Source organism: Pteropus medius, unplaced genomic scaffold (assembly GCF_902729225.1).
Source record: "Pteropus medius unplaced genomic scaffold, Ma_sr-lr_union100, whole genome shotgun sequence".
In the NCBI taxonomy this organism is placed as follows: Eukaryota; Metazoa; Chordata; class Mammalia; order Chiroptera; family Pteropodidae; genus Pteropus; species Pteropus medius.
In genome coordinates, this window is record NW_024355695.1 from 1,386,656 (window position 1) to 1,391,587 (window position 4,932).

At 37.4% G+C, this 4,932-nt stretch overlaps 1 pseudogene; it reads left to right on the forward strand.

Moving 5' to 3' along the window:
• Positions 1-802: 802 nt before the first annotated feature.
• The window catches only part of LOC120599883 (nucleophosmin-like), a 10,707-nt pseudogene continuing 6,577 nt past the window's right edge, over positions 803-4,932 (forward strand).

A 4,932-nucleotide genomic window follows, 5' to 3' on the forward strand; every position in this document is an offset into this window, starting at 1 on the left:
TCTTCTGCTTCATCCAATATACGGTTGAATCCTTCTAGTGCATTCTTCATTTCAGTTATTCTATTCCTCATTTCTGTCTGGTCCTTTCCTATGGTTTCTATGTCCTTTTTTATGCTGTTGAGGTTCTCATTGTGCTCATCCATTCTCCCCATAAGTTCATTGAACATCCTTGTAACCATTATTTTGAACTCTGTCTTTGGTAAGTTGCTTGCCTCCATTTCATTTAGCTTATTTTCTGGAGTTTTCTCCTGGTGTTTCATTTGTTGCGTGTTTCTTTGGCTTCTCATTTTATTAGCCTCTCTTTGTTCATTTCTAAGCATCAGGAATATTTGTTTTGTTTCTCTGCCTTGGCCAGATGCCTTAATGCGGAAGGTGTCCTATGTAGCCCAGTGGCGCACTCTCCCTGATCCCTTATGCCGGTGGCTCTGGACATATTTGCGTGGGTTGTGTGTGATCTTCTGCCATCACCAAGCTTTTATTGTTGTTAGTAGATTAGTCGATTGGTTTAATGCTCGGGTTGACTAATTGTGGGAATTGTCTGCACCCATAGGATAAGAGTTGTTATGTGGGGGTTGACCCCACTGAGTGGGATTTACCCTCTCAGTCTTGTGTACTTGTTGAAACCAGCCTTTCTGTGTATCACTATTGGGACTAGTCGGGAGTTGCTCCATTGTGGTCTGGTGCCAGCCTCTAGATGCATTGGTTTTGTGGCCCCTTTGGTGGGGCTTTCCTGTAGGCCAAGTTCAGCTGCTGCTTTTGATTGCTCAGGGATATCCGGTGAGATCTACAAAGCAATCCACAGATGGTTGTTGCCTATGCTGGATCTAAAGGTAAGTAGAAGAGATAGCCCTGTAAGCAGCAGTCAGTTATCCTCCATCCCTGACCTATGGCAGTTTAGCAGAGGGACCAGTGCTCTTCAAGGCCTGACACTGCCTGTCAGTTGCCCGAAAGTCTCTGAAATTTGATGAGCTTCTGGGTGGTATGCATGTTGGTTGGTGTAGGGGCCGTGGGAGTCTCCTGGGTTTATTAAGTAAATTTCCCTCTGACACTGCAGTGTCAGTTTGCATGCCAATGCTGCCTCTGTGGATCCCTGTACATATTTCTATTCATAGCAAATTCATCTGCTACCCACCCTGGTCCTAAATGCGCTAACCCCGGGCAGGGGCAGCTGCCTATCAATGTGCAGTGGGCACTTTGTGTATTTGATGGTGCAGGAGCTCAGGGAATCAAGGGCCTTCAGGCCAATACAGACCCCTGCAATCTCCTCAAGAGATATTGCAGCTCGTATAGGCAGCAGCAGTCTGTCCACACTCGTTTTCCTCAAAATGCACTCACTGCGCTAGCCCAGGTCTGTTGCCTGCACTGACTGCACAACCCCAGAGCCAAATAGGGCACAAGAGTCTGCTTGTCAATGGGCTGCAGGCACTTTATGGCTTGGGGGAAGCAGGATCTCAGGGAGACAAAGTCTATCTAGCCAATACAGCCTAAGTTTTGCTTCAACTTCTGTGCCTGGGCGTTCTCGCGACTTCGATGTGCCTCCTTTATGTTATCAGATGTAGGTGTTATGATCGCCTGGACTTCAAGTGATTCTCCATGTCAATTATTTTTAATTTGATAGTAATTTCAATGCGGACCTGGGAGGAGATGAACCCTGCTTTTTTCTAGTGTGCCATATTCCCCACTCTTCCAAAAGTTTTGATATGTTGTACATTCATTCTCATTTGTTTCTATGTCATTTGATTTCTGCTTTTATTTCTTCTCTTGCCCAATCATTCTTCAGTAGCATGTTGTTTAATCTCCACATATTTGTGGTTCTTCCTGCTTTCATTTTACAGTTGCTCTCCATTTTCAAAGCATTATGATTCAGAAAATATGCTTAGTATGATTTCAGTCTTCTTAAATATGTTGAGGCTAGTTTTGTGTCCCAACATATGGTCTCTCCTTGAGAATGTTCCACGGGCACTAGAGAAAAACATATGAGCTGCTGTTTTGGTATGAAGGACCAGTAAATGTTGATTATGTCCAATTGGTCTAATGTATCATTTAAGGATGTCATTTCCTTATTGATTTTTTGTTTGGATGATCTGTCACTGACAGTGGAGTATTTAGTTCCCATACTATAATTGTGTTTTTATTAGTTTCTCCCTTTAGTTCTGTTAGTCATTGCTTCATATATTTTGGCGCTTGCTCACTAGAAACATAGATATTATTAAGTGTTAGGTCTTCTTGTTGTATGGTTCCCTTTATCATTATATCATGTCCACCATTATCTCTCTTTACCTTTTTTTATCTTGAATTTTATTTTGTCAGTTATAAGTGCAGCTACATCTGCTTTCTCTGGATACCATTTGCTTGGAATATCATTTTCCCCTCTTTCACTTTAAGTCTATAGTTGTCTTAGTGGCTGAGATGTGTCTCATAAAGGCAGTATATAGTTGGGTTTTATTTTTTGATCCAATCTGCTACTCTCTGCCTTTCTATTGATAAGTTCACTCCATTTACATTTAGGGTGATTGTTAAAATATGAGGTTTTCCTATATCCCTTTTATCTTTAGTTTTGTGGTAGCTCAGTGTCTCCATTATTCCTTTGTCCTAGTTTTCTGTCTGTTAATTTGGTGGTGTTTTGTGTTGTTTTTTCTCTTCTGTTCCCTCATGTTTTATGCTATTTATTTCTCAGTTCTGGATTTATGGAATGTGGTTACCATTAAGTTTATGTAAATGATAGATATAGATATAGATATAGATATAGATATAGATATAGATATAGATATAGATATAGATATAGATATAGATATAGATATAGATATAGATATAGATGGCAGATATAGATAAGGATATAGATTTGTGACATAAGGTAGATATAGATGATATAGATATAGATATAGACAGATATAGATGATATAGAGGTAGAGATGATAGAGATAGAGATAGAGAGAGAGATAGTTTTGGATATAGATATAGATATAGATTTAGATATATAGATATAGCTTCAGATATAGATATAGATAGATATAGGATAGATAGTAGTCTATTTTCTTCTGCATATGTCTTATCTCCATTATCCTTTACGGATTTGGATGTTTACTCCCTCCCTTTTTCTGTTTTGTGTTGTCTCAAATTATCACTACATATCCTGAACCTTCATTTCTAAGTTGTTATCTTCCTTTCTTTTTAGAATGGTTTTATTTTTTGGCCTTTAACATTATATAATATTTAAGCTTATAACGACCTTTTTAATAAGGGTTGCACTTCCTTGCTTCTGTCTGCCTGCTAGTCATCTTACTTATAGTTATGTATTTTTTTGTCCTTTTGTTTCAGGTAAAATTACCCCCATCAGTATTTCCTGTAATGCAGGTCTTGTGGTGGAGAAGTCCCTCAGTTTTGTATGCTTGGAATGGTCTTTATTTCTCCTTTACATATAAGGAAAAGCTTCGCTAGATATATTATACTTGGTTGGTAATTTTTTTTCTTTCAATAGTTTGAATATTTGGATCCACTCTTTCCTTGCTTGAAAGGTTTGTGCTGAGAAGTCTATTGATAGTCTAAAGGGTTTTTTCTTTAAAGGTAACTGTCATCTTTACCATGGCTGCCTTGATAATACTTTCTTTGTCATTAGTTTTCGACAATTTTAATATAATGTGTCTTGGATAAAGCCTTTTTGAATTGCGATAATTGGGTGTTCTGTTTGCTTCTTGGATTCGAAGATTCAGGTCTTTTCACAGGTTTGGAAAATTTTCATTAACTATATGTTTAAACATACTCTACTTTCTTCTCTCTTCTCCTTCTGGTATACCCATTTTTTTTAAATTAAGTTTATTGGGGTAACATTGGTTAATAAAATTATATAATTTTCAGGAGTACATTATAATTTGACATCTCTATATTCTATTGTGTGATTATTCAATTTTATGTTGTAGAACACTTTGGTTGCTTCCATGTCCCGGCCACTGTGAATAATGCTGCTATGAACATCGGTGTGCAAATATCTTTTCAGATATTGGTTTTCAAGACTTTGGGGTAAATATCCAGTAATGGGATTGCTGGATCATATGGTACATCAATTCTTAGTTTTTTGAGGAACCTCCATACTGTTTTCCATAGTGGCTGTACCAATTTGCAGTCCCACTAGCAGGGTATGAGGGTTCCTTTTTCTCCGCATCCTCTCCAACATTTGTTATTACTTGTCCTGTTGATTATAGCTATTCTAACATGTGTGAGATGGTATCTCATTGTGGTTTTGATTTACATTACCCTAAAAGCTAGCGAAGTTGAGCATCTGTGCAAATATTTGTTGGCTATTTGTATGTCCTCTAGAGAGAAGTGTCTGTTTCAATCCTCTGCCCATTTTTTGATTGGATCATTTGTTTTTTTGTTGTTATTGAGTCATATGAGTTCTTTGTAAATTTTGAATATTAGGCCCTTATCTAAGGCGTTGCTTGCAAATATATTTTCCCATTCGAATGGTTGTCTCTTTACCCTATTGATGATGTCCTTTGCTGAGTAGAAGCTTTTTAGTTTGATGTAGTCCCATTTATTTACTTTAGCTTTTAATTCCCTTTCTTTTAAGGTAAAATTCATAAAATTCTCTTTAAGTCCAAGGTCCTTGAGTATAGGACCTATGTTTTCTTGTATGCATTTTGTTATTTCAGGTCTTATATTCAGGCCCTTAATACATTTTGAATTAATTTTGGTATGTGATGATAGAAAACAATCTAATTTCATTCTTTTGCAGGTGGCTTTCTGGTTTTCCCAGTACCATTTATTGAAGAGGCTTTCCTTTTTCCACTGTATGTTTTTGACATTTTTGTCAAAAATTATTTGCCCATATAAATATGAGTATACTTCTGGACTCTCGATTCTGTTCCACTGTTCTCTGTGTCTCTTTTGGTGCCATTACCATGCGGTTTTGATTACTGTCTCTTCGTAGTAAAA